The sequence below is a fragment of the Aptenodytes forsteri genome, unplaced genomic scaffold, assembly GCF_000699145.1.
Source record: "Aptenodytes forsteri isolate BGI_AS27 unplaced genomic scaffold, ASM69914v1 Scaffold118, whole genome shotgun sequence".
NCBI classification, from domain to species: domain Eukaryota; kingdom Metazoa; phylum Chordata; class Aves; order Sphenisciformes; family Spheniscidae; genus Aptenodytes; species Aptenodytes forsteri.
The window spans coordinates 554,513-567,222 of NW_008795859.1; positions in this window are offsets into that span (position 1 = coordinate 554,513).

The window sequence follows — 12,710 nt, forward strand, 5'->3', positions numbered from 1 at the left end:
CGCTACTTGATGGGCTTTATAATTCCCACAGACCTGTGCTACAGTCTCCTCCGAAGAGCAAATCCCCAGCGTGAAAGCTGAGGAGCTAAATCCTGGGATGCGGCTTTTCTGCCCTGAGCGGATCCTGCTGCCGCTCCACGATCCCACCCGAGGTGGGACTAGCCCTTCCCGGGCATTCACCAAATTTTGCCTTTAAAGGCAAACAGCGAGCATCTGTCTCGTGTGCCTGCGAGGAATCTTGTTACTGCCTGGGATTGTTCTCGCTCCCAAAGCTGCTTCAGGGAGGAACATGTCAGTGTTTACCTTGGCAGGGTAGCAAAGCGCAGGCTGGGGATGCTCTCCGGCTTTGGCACACTTGCTAATTGCCTCAAAGAGTCGTTAACCCCCACTAGAAATATTTGCTTTTTAGGGTTTTTTTGGGTTGATTTGGCTTGGAGTTGGCAGCTGTCTGTCACCCATCAGTTGAGCGCAGCAAAGCGTGATTTACTGCCTGCCCTCCCTGCCCCGGCACTCAGCCCGGCTGCCCCAAGGAGCTGCAACCCTCTTGCCGGGCCCAGCCAGCCGGACCTGGGCAGGAACCGGCACTTGCCACCAACTTCATGATGCTAATTTGCCAGCTCCTCACGTCCGCGGAGCTCAGGCCACAAACTCATTGGGGTGAATTGACTTAAGTCCTACCGCAGCCTTAGCAGAGGCTGGGTTTGATTCCGGTGTGGTAAGGGTGCAGCAATACAAGAGCAAGGGGCTGGGGAACATCTTCCTTTCACCTTGCAGCCGAGTGTCACCCTGGAGCCGTATGCGGCACGTGCTAGCTGATGCCACTTCATGTCACCCGCACATTTCTGGGCTGCACTCGCAGCTTTGCAGGGACTTGCGCATGGACAGCAGTTCACCAGCTGGGAAAATAATCTGCAGGTGATGGAGGACAGAGCCCTGGGATGGGTTTGTGAGGGTTTTGGTCTTCTCCTTACACCTGAGAGCATCTCCGATGGAAACGTGACTCTTCCCCCAGATGCAGGAGCAGAGTGCTGAGCTGGTCTGCCACTGCGTGGGCAGGGTACCCGCTGCGGGACCTGCAGCATCAGGAGCTGGAACCGGCATCTGACACTCCCCTGATCCAGGACAGAGACCCCAGGCTGAGTCGCCCCAGCACAGAGCGCTTGGCTTTGTGTCAAGGCCTTCCGAGAGTTGCCCAGACATGCTTACATGACGACACGCGAAGGAAAACAGTGGGAGCGAGTGTGCCTGTGTGTGTACAGCTTTTACACGCTGGGGTTAACTCTCTCCAGCGCTGAGCCACAGCAGAGCTGGAAAGCTTGTGCTGAGCTGGGAGCCCCAGAGGCTCCTGCACGCCAGAGCTCCGGTTTGGGGAGGCAACAGCTTTCTCGCTGTAGCATGCTTTTGAGGTCCTTGGGACAGAGTCTGTCCCTTAGCCAACGCCATTTTGGGGTCAGATGTTTGCTGCTAGCTCATTTAATTCACACTTCCCTTGGCTGATTCACAAGACGACGCTCCCTGCTCATCTTGGCTTCCCAAAGATGGAGATCTCCCCACCGTAGCCGTTTGCAGGTTTGCATCTCAAGAGTTGCACATAAGAGGTTATACGTTAGAGAGGCACCCCGAGATAGGACTGTGAAATGGCCGGAGGGTGCCCTGTGACTGCCGGTGAGTTTGTGTGTCTGGTTTTGTTCTTGTTATGATTGAAAGTTGTTTCTTTACGGAGCGGTTCTTGTTATGGCCGAATGTTACATCCTGTTGTGATGTTGCTATGGCAAAGCCAGGCAACATCTGGAGCAACACAAGTTCTCTCTGGCGACTGTCAGAGGGTTTATTTATAGCCTCGCTGGCGAAAGGAGATGCCTGAGCATGAAGCCTCCGTGGGCAGATCATGGCGGGGGCAGCCTGGCACTGGGTGCCCTCCTGGTTGGGACCTGGGGCGGTGGGAAGACGCGAGGTCTGGCTGGGCCCTTCGCCTCACCTGCCCGGTGGAGGAGCCCGCAAGCGGTACCGAGCAGTAATCAGAAAGGAACAGATCTCCTCGAGGACCCTCTGACTCCGTTCTTTGCCCTTGATGGGAGGAGGATGGTTCCCCACCAGCGTTTCCCAGTTTCATGCTGGGGTTGGGTGACCACAGGGGTGGTGAGCAGATATTGTAATGATGTTATTGGGGGAAAAGATAAGGTTTGGCAGGTGAGCGAGGCTGTTTGTAGTGAACAAAGCGATGCACACAGAGAAGCCACAGGAAGGACGCAAAGGGCCACAGCTGCACTTCAACACCAGCAGCCTGCTGCAGCAAAGAGGAGAAGCTGCTGCTCCGGCAGTGGGTCTCCAGCTGCCTGCAGCCCCAGGATGATGCCTCTGTGACTATTTATACTGGGTCGTGGCTGGGCAGCCACACTGGCCTGTAAAGAGAGAGGTAGAAATGTAAATATTTTTCTAAGCAGGAGCTGAGAGTCAGCACTGCCGATGTGAGACGAGCCGGTTCCTGCAGTGGATGGAGGGGCAGGGGATGCGGGGCTGCAGTGGGCGTGGGCCGAGCTGCGCTGCCGGTGGGGCTCCCTCTCCGTCCAGCCGTTGCAAACGTGCTGCTGTTTGGAGTACCTGCGGTGGCAGGTCCCCTCTGTGTGTGCACATACACACACACACATGCATTTCGTATCGATAGCAGCAGCTCTGCTGCTTCAGCCAGGGGAGTTGCTCAGCTGGGGAGCAGCTGATGGGCCGGTCGGGTTCGCTCCAGCCTCGGCCCTCGCCCTGGGCATTGCATATTCCCTAAAAGTCTCTTCCTCTCTGGTTTGAAGGATGGGGCAGCGGTGACATTGCTGCAGCTGCCATTTCCTTTTATGCAGACGGTTCAGGAGCAGAAACCGCGTTGCTCCCATGTCAGACTTTCCCGAGAGTTTAATAAGCAGCTCGCAGGAAAGCGGTGCAACACGCTGCAGAGCAGGGTAGGGCAAACCCAGGTCCAGCGACCCAGCTGTGCAGTGTCCACACCAGCCCTGGCCTCTACGATCCCCACACGGGGCAAGCCAATAAAAACCAAGGTGGTAGCTCTAAATCATGATGGTTTGTGAGAAACCCAAAATGTATTTGGCTTTGGCAGGGGGGACCAGGGTGTTGGCTCAAGGGGAAGAACCCCAAATTATTGATCAGGTCATTGTGCCAACGTCAAGCGTGCCCGAGCCTGGCAAGTTTATCCCACGGAGAAGTGACTTGGCTTTAAAATTTGTCACTCGTGCAACTGTCAGCAAATTTTGCTACAGACAAATTTCACTACCTGGTGGGATTGGTGCTGCGAGGTCACCCCCACCGCCGGCATCAGCAGGGAGCATCGCCTGCTCCTGGCGCGGCTTGGGAGCCCGGCCGTCGGCCCCCGTCCCGCTGGGAAGCGGTTGTGTTTGTTTTGGGCAGCCTTGGCAGGGATTTAAAACTTCCAGTGATAACAAATGGTGTTTTGTCTTGCTGCAGAGCAGCTCTGCAACGTGCATTGATAAAAAACTATCCCTGCGAGCGGGCCTGGCTGTCTCCTGGGCTGATAAGGGCTGGGATAACCATCGTCCCTCGCTCCTTCCCCTTGACGGTGGCTGGCACTCGCTCCTGAGCCAGCTCATGGAGCAGAGGACGAGGTGGTGGCATCGTGAGAGACCGTGATCCAGGCGTCACCCACACAGCCCGTATGAGTGCGTCGGCTGTGCTTAGAGGGCTGCCGGGGTCCCTGGGGGCTCTGGATGAGGCCCTGGCAGGATTTTCCAGCCCCACTGGGTGTCAGCGGGATGCCTTTAGCCTGGGGCCGGTGGGCAGGTCGCTGGGGGCTGTTTGCGATCTTTTTGGACTGACATTGGGGTAACTCAGCCCCTGCTGGGAAGCAGCACCTGGCTCAGCCCCGGCACCACGGAGGTGCCTGCGCAGGCTGTGCCGCTGCCTGCGTCTCTTTAGGGACCGTCTAGGTGTTTTCCTGCATCCCGCCTTGGGATGCTTCCCCGGATCGGGCTCGGGCAGCCGGCACCTCGTGCACCATAAAAGGCAAAGCGCTGGGGAAGAGCTGCTGGGGTGGGAGCCGTGGCGGCCGCCGCGGCTCGCTGCAATGCCAGGCATCCCGGCTGTGTATAAACGGATTAGAGCCCTCCAGCTCTCCTGCTCCCCCTCCTTCCAGAGAGTTTACAGGAGCCCGTTTGGCAGAAGGATTATCTGAAGGGAGGAACTTTCTGCTCGGAGGGTTATTTAAAGAAACGCCCAGAGCGTTAATAGGGATTTTTGATAAGTTATGTTTTGGAGTCTCCTAAGGGAAACTTCTTTCTGAGGCTGCTGTTCGGCTTCTCTGTTTATCTCAGGTAGTCTTTTTTATGTCACAGCAATTCCCTTAGCAATAACATATTCCCGCAGATCATTCCAGCCGATCCGTCTCTGCCCTGCGTGCTCTGTGCAGGCGGTATCTCTCCCCGAAATGCTGGGACGCAGACCAAGATTGCGCGCCACTTCCAAGGAAGGAGCGCTGGGGGAGACGCTCTGTGTCTGTCGGGCGCAGGGCAGGGAGGCAGGGAAGAGTGCCAGGGGCATGGACGCGGGTTTCCAAGCTCTCCGTGAAACCCGCGGAGGTGATCCTGCCCAGACGAGCCGCAGCAGATGACCTGGCAGCAAATCACTCTGGAAGCAGTGAGATCAGAGGGAAGCCAGGGAGGATTGCTGCACGGGACCATAGGGAGTTATTGCTGCAGCAGGTTGGGGAAAAGAGGAGAGTCCCTGAAGAAAGGTGCAGATGGGTAGCAAGTCCTGCCTCTAAAGTGCTATGGACCAGCAAATTAGAAGCTGGGGGGGTGCTTTTACAGTTATTCAGGTGGGATATATTTGAGTAGGGACCAGCGTAACATCAACTCTGACAGCTGTTGTGTTAGGAGAGAACCTCCTGCCCTGCCGCAGAGGATGGGCTCCATCACGCCAACGTGTATTTTCATCTCTGCTGGCCATGAGGCTAAAAAACGCCGATTCACATGACCCAGGCACGGAGGCTTCCAAGCTGCCTCCCAGTAGCAGAGGAAGGAGAAGGCGGTGCTGAAAGTCTGCCGAGACCCAAGGTGGGAAGAAATCTTGGCTGGCCAGTTTCAAAGCATTTGGACAAGGAATTAAGGTGACCGAGCTCCCGGCCATGGAAGCCTCCACCTGGCAGTACTATGGATATTTACGGCATGACACAAGTAAGGCGAGGGGGAGAGACTGCACTACTTCACGGGGAGCCTCCTCAGGGACGTGCGAGGATTATACTCCGCTGCAACTCGGCCAGGAGGGCCTGGGGCACAGGCTGGAAAGGGGGGACCTTCCCGACGCCGGGAGCGACATGCAAGCCCCTGCCAAGAAGTCAGAAATGAGCAGCAGCGGGTGGAGAGGGCAGCAGGGGCTGGCAGGGGACCCGCGCTCGGAAGACCACCCTGTGTCGAAAGGGTGCAGGAGAGGGGAGGAAGGAGAAGCCCCTCCGAAGGTGTACGAAATGGAGGTTGGGCACAGGCGAGTGGGCATGGGCAGAACGGTGAAGCCGGTGGTGTACAGGCTGGAGGAGAGTGAGTACAGGCGCCTGATCGAAGAGGCAGAAGCAGAATCTGAGGAGGAATGGAAAGCGACAGAGCACAAGGTACCTGTGATTCAGGAGGGCTACCCAGCAGATGGGAAGGCGGCAAGTCCGAGCCTAAACAGGGTCAACGCTTTCCAAGGAGTCCTGAGGAGGCAGATAAGCCGTTCGGACTCTGAAAGCAGTGCAGAGAGCAGGCAAGTGAACAAACTGACCCTGAACTCTCCCTCGGAGGGAAACAAGCCGAGTGTCCCCATCAGGTCAGATAGCTTCGAGCGAAACGCCATGCTCATGGATTACATTTTGCAAAGCAAACAGGAGGTAACAACATCTGTTTCCTACATCCCCAGAGAAAGCAGCAAGGCAGCTGAAAGCTTCAGGCGGGCGGTGAGCTTCGCCCCCCAGCCTGACAGCGCTCCAGACCTTTGCCAGAATGGCCAGACCGGCGAGGAGGATCCAGCCAGGAAGCCCGAGCCAGACAAGCAGGTAGTGAAGAGCCTCGAGAGAATGGTCTCTGTGGTTGCAAATTATGCTTCGGTGGCTAGAGACACTGAAAAGCTTTCGAGACAGAGCAGCAGCCAGCTCCTTGAGAGCAGGGAACAGCTCGGAGGTGAAGCAGATGCAGGGATACTCAATTCACACAGCCAGCAAAAAACCCCACCGGCCCCTCCTGTCAGGTCCCACAGCAAAGAGAGCCTGGCTTTGAGTATGAGCAAGACTGTGGCAATGACGGAGGCGCTGCTGGAGCCCCGCAGCGATGCAGCGAAGCCTGCCAAGGAGCAGCGGGCAGCTGCAGGCACGGAGCAGCTAACTGGAGGCAGGACTGCAGGAGGAGGGGGCTCGGAGGAGCCAGAGCGGAAGGGGAGGAAGAGTCAGGAGGATGAGAAAGTGCTTAAAGTTGCCGACGCAAAGAAAACCTTCGAAAAGCCCAAGCCGGCAGAGGGGAAGGCAGCGACGCCACCGCCCAGCGCTGCCAGAAAAGGTGAGGGGTGACAGCTCTGCCACGGGCGGGCTGGCAGGCCCCGGCGCTGCCTCGCGGTGCCGTGGGGCCAGGGTGGATCCGGAGCACGCTGCAGCCGAGGGCTGGGTGGTGAGGGGAGGTGGGAACGCGGCGGCCGTGAGGCTTTTCGGAAAACACCTGCCTTGTCATAGCCGAGCAACGGATGGGATGCGCTCGGGGCACGTTTAGCAATCTATGGTCGTAACGAGGCAGGACAAAAATCAGGCATTGATTCAAGTCTACTAGCAGCCTGGTAAAAGTACTTCTTGCAGGGAAACTGTTTCATGAGAAAGGGATTTGCTTTTTAAGACTCTCTTGTATATAAATAAGTATAATATCCAGTACTCCTATACTGCTTGTCACAAATAGATACAGTGCAGAAGCGCCCATATGATACTTTCTCCGACGGTCATGTGGGATTATTCGCCTCTGTCTCTCTAGGCATTGGGTGAGCCAATATAATTTTATTTTAGCTATGGCATGAAAAGGATTGGCATTATCTTCCTTAGGTTCTTTTTCTCCTGCACTGTGACTTAGCTGAATAAGCCTTTCAGGAGAATGACATCAACTTGGAAACCCTTTCACCGAAAAACTATGGATAAATGAACTTTGTTGAAATTTTACTGGTAAAACAGCAATTATGCAGAAATAGGGAGAGATTAGAAATGAGTGTTTGAGAGTTTGGATCCTGCAAGGACATATCAGACCCATGCTGGTTAACTTACATCTTCTGTTTATTGACAATCTGCAATTGTGGATTTCCTTATAAGGGAAAAGAAATGTTTTAAGGCACAGGAAATCTATGCTAGCTTTGAATTGAATAGCATGTTTACTTAAAAAATAGGTGTGATTATCCCACGGTGCTTGGTACATTGTGCTGTCAATTACTCTCATTCACAGAAGTCACGAAACCAAGTCAGAATACGAACATTGCCAGAGTTTGTGTGTGTGTCAGTGATAACACAAAGCCTACAGCAATGAAAAATAGATCCTATCCTCTCAGAAGGCATCTGAAGGCACATTATCATTCTCGCGATGTAAAGAAATAGGGTTGTGAAATACTTGTCACGGCAAACTATCCGCCATCTGACACACTTAGGCTCTGTACATGAAGCAGTGCTAGTACTGGTATTATCAGGGTGTCTGGATCTTCACAGCCTCTCCGCTCCTCCTCGAGTGGGAGATTTGTCTGATTAAATGGTACAGCTGATACGGCGTGTTTTCGTCAGCCAGGTCAGACAGAGGGATGTTTTCATCAGCAATGAGGCGTGCATCCTTTGCGGGGAATAGAAGGAGCAGGTGGATGCAATAGGGGATCTTACAGAGGAAGGGGGTTAGAAGGGACTACAAGAAATCGTGCTCCATCCCTAAGGCAATACTGGCTACAGCTAAATCACTCCTGACAGATGTTTACCTACTTGTTCTTCAGAAGAAATAGGGAGGGAGGGTCAAGACAATCTATTTCAGGGCTGAACTGTGAAAATGTTGCAATAAAGAAGAGTAGGAATAGCTTCTCATTTTGCTATATCCGTGACCTAGTCTTTTTTTTTTTTTAAATGTTTCTAAATATGTATCTTCCCAAATGTCATACTGCCTAACTGAACACGAACACCTCACGTGTATTTACCATTATATGATTCCTTTCTTATACCTCTGATTTTTCCAGCACCTTTGGTCCAACTTGATCCTAGACAGCAGGGAGAGAAACAGAACAAGATGGCAAAAGGATTCAAAACCGGTTGAATAATGAGGACAAGACTAGGACATGTGATGTGTAACACGGAGTGCTACAGCAATCACAGCGCCAAGCCTCACGTTACTGCTCGCTGCTCAAAGCCCCTGCTCATTACGTGGTGCCTGGCTGATTTTTTTTCTGCTATTCAGAATGATAGGAAGTGTCAGTCCCAGGATATTCATGTTGTAAATAAAATACAGCTTGCTTTTTTTTTTTAATTTTTTTTTTGCGCGTTCTGCTCTCTTGTCTCTCTCTTCCTAGTTAATCGTCTGGTGTAGTGGAGATAGCAACAAAGAAAATCCCATCTGTTGCAACTAATTGCTTCGTTTTTATTTGGTGTCCCAAGATTTTAATTAGGTATTGGGACCACCTCCCCTTTATCGCAAAAATGGGAAAAAAGAAAGAAAAAAATATTTCACGATCCTGTACAATGATGGAGAAGAAAAATACATGAGGAAATAGATTAGCTTGAAATTAATTTAGAGATTTCCTTTTGCTGTAAGAACTGTAGGCAGCATGTCTTTCTATGCCTTTCCTATAGACTAGTTGGTAGGGATGTGTATGACATCTGTATTACTGCATATAACATGCATGAGAGTGTGTATATGTAGTAATAAATGCGCTTTATGCAATGTATTTTAAATCATTAATAACAATAGCATAAATTATTAATACCCATCCTGACCTAATGTTCACTCATTATTACTTGTCAATCTCCAGCATCTTCCCTCCACGCCGAGCAGCACACAAACAACGTCAGTGCAAGTGCTCGCTCACCGCAGCGGATTTTCATTACCCTTTGGGGAGGGGGCTTGCGACCTGACCCCAGCTTACAGGGTCTGGAAGTAGCGCAGGGACTCGTTCGATGTCACGCAGAAAGGTAGGGCAGATCTGGGAATAAAACTAAGGGGTGCTGACTCCTAACCCTCTGCTTTAATTCACATGTTCCTCTTTCCTCCTTGTCCACATGCTCCGATACACTCACACACTTCTCCCTTCCTGGCCGTTATTTTAAAAATCTGATTGAACATATTGCTCTCCTTATCTTCATTCCATAATTCTACAGCTCCCCTTTCTGGCCAAGGATTGAATAAGGCCAAACCAAATGGATTTTGCTCTCTCTCTCCAGACAAACCCTTTGCTGGATCTGGCGAACAGATCAGCATGGGGCAACACTTCCCTGGGCAGAACACGTAATGCCGTCCGAGAGACAGAATTGATTAGCCGTCATCAAGAGCTGTTGCGTGGTGGCTGTTAGTACAATTTTGTCTGGGCAGCTGCGCAACATTTGATGATCATTGAAATGCCCCTTAAAAACCAGGTTCGTAAGCAGTTTAATAAAGCTACCCTCGCCATTCGATATGTGCCCAACAGACATTGAGAAAAGAAGGCAGAAAGAGTAAATCTAATGCTATTCCACGCACAGAAAACAGCTTGGGTTTGGGTTTTTTTTCACTGCAATCAATTCAGATTTCCCCGCATAAAAAAAGCACTGCATTCCAGTAATGTTACGTGAAACGTAGGATCACATCACCGATTTGGTGATGGGAGCAGCTCTCCTCAATGCTGCTGAATCTGGCCTTGCGTATCTAAATCACGAGAGCCATAGAAGAAGAAATATAAAAATATGCAGCTTTCAGGTGGGAGAACCTAGTGCTTCCTGTGAAATTATTTAAATATAATCATAAATCAAAAGGCTTCAAGAAATAAATAGATAAAGTGGACACAAATGACTTTCAAAAGTTGTGTAACTTGGATATCTGCAAACCCGAGGTCCGAAACACAAACTCTCATGTCCGGCATATTTTGCGTGACTTAGAAGTTAAGCTGCAAAATAACAGGACTTTAAATTGCTGATCTCTCTAAACCCTCCGTAAGCCGTTTTCCTTCATTCAGAATATATTTAGCAATGAGGATTTAAGCAAATTGAAATGTTCGAGACAAATTAATCCCTCAAGTGACTTTACTGGTTCTGAATGGCTGGGTTGCCATCCATCTAAGATTGCTCGGAGGCTCCAAGCCAAATTGCATAATGTCAGCCGAAGGCCAAAGAAGCCATCAAAATTTCTCCTAGAAAGAGGTGCCTCAGGTGCTTGCATCTTTCTTTACCTTTTCTAACCAATAACACCGTGCTGGCAAGGAAGGCTGCGGGGCATACCGAACGCGTTACTTATAAGGCATGTCAGGATCATCATAGGAACGAACCAGCGTGATTTACTGCAGTGATGGAATTGATGCATATTTGCAAGCAAGCTAAATTTAGCTGCTGACATAAGTTTCAGAGGTGGAGTCTGTAGACACGGTGCTGTTTCCGTATAAAGGCTGTGAGATAGGCTGCAGCAATCGTGCATCGATGTAGCGGAGGGTAAAATATGTGGGATGGATAAAACTAGTGAAACGTATTTTTGAATAAATTCTGAATCTTTTCTGCAAAATTTAATAATCAGGCGTGTTGGTACTGATAAAATAGAAGGACAAACTTTGTTGTGTGGTTCCTTGTAGCTGCAAGAATATGGTAATAGGATATTTTCCTTCACAAAAATTAGAATTTGTGACATATTTTGACAAGTTGTTAGGCTTACATCACTCTGGCTATAATTTAAGTACTGTTTGTTAGAAAGATTTTATTCAGCTGAAGTGATGAAGATTACTGTTTACAGTGGAACCAAAGAGCACGTGTAAAACCTTAGCCATTCCTTCTGTTGTTGAAGACTTCAGCCTGAAATTCATGTCATTTCTTCATCACCTTGTACGGTGAGCTGTTGCGATCTAAACGGCTCATTAATCCAGGTCAGAATCTGAGTGATCTTTGGAGCATTTCCACCCAAACATTTAAGGAAGCGCTAGCGAAAATTCAACAGGTATCATCTCCTTCCGAGTCCTTCCTTAGTGACTCTTCCAACGACGTGTCGAGCAAGCTGTGCTGCAGGAGTATCCGTCCCTGCAGCAACCGTGTGAACCAGAAACCAACCGTTCAGGGGGCAGTTCCTGAGAGGATTAGGTTTCAATCAGATTTCTCAGGACAGATTTGACTTTGTGTCCTCTGTGCATCGCTCTCTTTTTAGACGGATGCCAAAAATCTTCCTCGGTTTCTCTTCCAAGCTGTTGGGTAGCGCTGGCTACTGCTGCCTTTGCTGCTGTTTTTCAGTCCAGGATGAAGCATCGGCTGGTACACGATTAAAATACCATGTCAAGCTTGCCCACTGTTTTGAGCTAGAAGGAGCTATACATGTGTATATTTTTAAGTACCATTTTATACGCTTGTATTAATAGTTTTCTATAAAGTTTTAAGCCACATGCACAGGTTCGAGAGTCCTAATAAATTAACAGCCGTGGGACTGGCAGTCGAGACACAGCTTTATCACTGACTCATTGTGTGACCTTCAGCAAGTCACGTACCTACGTGGAAAATATGAATCACAATCTAAACCCACTAAACTACAGATTACCTGCAGGTCTGCGCCAAGGCTGCCAAACTGCTTTTGTTTTCTTCTTTTTTAGCTTTAAAGAGATTGTTTGAGGGAGGAGGGTGGAGAGTAAGTGTGCTGGGCTGGCTTTCAGAAGGAAGGTATTAATTTCACAGTAATTGGTGCCGCGGGCAGTGCGTGGCAGGGATGCAGGCTTGCAACTCTAATCTTTGGGTGTATAATATTTTTTTATCAAGGTGTTGCTCAGTATGTAAGAGAGACTTTCCTGCTTATTGAATCAGTGGTTATACTAGTGTCAAAGTCTAACAAATGTTGGATAACATTTAATTTGTAGCTACTGTGGCATCTGATGTTTCCATCAGCTGTAATCAGTCAGACCAGCAAGACCATGACAAATGTATCCGAGAGGCTTTCCGCATGTTTTAACACCCAGCTATCACTTAACAGGGGGTAGTTCACAATCCTGTCGCAGTTTCATGGGGGAAAAGAAGGGTTCTCAGCTCAGCTCATCACGACACACATTTCTCCAAATTCTGAAGGATTATAAGGGGAGACACAGGTGCGTCGCTCCCCTGAAAAATTAGGCCACTTAAGCACCTAATCACATACAAATGAATTTGCAAATATTAGCCAAAACGTATAAGGAAGCTAGACTAGCTTTTGGTTTTGGCCATGTATGGTAAACACTGTGCAACGTGGGCACTGATCTAGCATCATTCATCCACTCTTCAAGTTCCCTGGAGGAACAGAAACACGCAGTCTTTGAGAGCGGTATTACCCTGCGTGCCTTGAGGTATTTGCTACAAAGGTACTCACCTTCTTACTATGTACTGTAATAATAACTGTTAGCCTTTTTCATCTAACAGCGGAGATAAAAAACCCTCTTTACAACCACATAAGCCAGCATCCCCAAAAGCGGCTTTACTTTTAGCGCAATGGGGAGAATCTTCGGTTTCAAGCTACTGTCCTGCGCTTCTCATTACAGTG